General features: G+C 40.8%; 1 protein-coding gene across 1 annotated transcript in view; it reads right to left on the bottom strand.

Moving 5' to 3' along the window:
• Positions 1-284, bottom strand: part of tmx3b (thioredoxin related transmembrane protein 3b) — a 29,122-nt gene that overhangs the window by 12,863 nt on the left and 15,975 nt on the right. The gene's annotated exons all lie outside the window — the stretch shown is intronic.

The following is a 284-nucleotide window of genomic DNA, read 5'->3' as shown; positions in this document are numbered from 1 at the left end:
TATATACATATATATATATATATATATATACACACAAACATATATATATTTGTATTATATTTCCCTTCAAAGCAGCAACACAACGCACAAAGCAGAGCATTTTTTCCCCGTCAAACATTTCGACAGAATCTAAAAGGACTCCCTGAAGATGCGGTGGAGATACTGCCTTCCTGTGCATTTGATGCTGTGATGGGCAATTTCTAAAACACAGCGTCTACAGCCGCAGCCGCTGCCGCTGCCGCTGCCTGGAAGCAGGCATAAAAATAACACCACAACAAAGGAAC

This window comes from Cynoglossus semilaevis, chromosome 3 (genome assembly GCF_000523025.1).
Source record: "Cynoglossus semilaevis isolate Cse_v1.0 chromosome 3, Cse_v1.0, whole genome shotgun sequence".
Taxonomy (NCBI): domain Eukaryota; kingdom Metazoa; phylum Chordata; class Actinopteri; order Pleuronectiformes; family Cynoglossidae; genus Cynoglossus; species Cynoglossus semilaevis.
The sequence above is the reverse complement of the archived record's forward strand: the minus strand, read 5'-3'. Positions and strand labels throughout refer to the sequence as shown.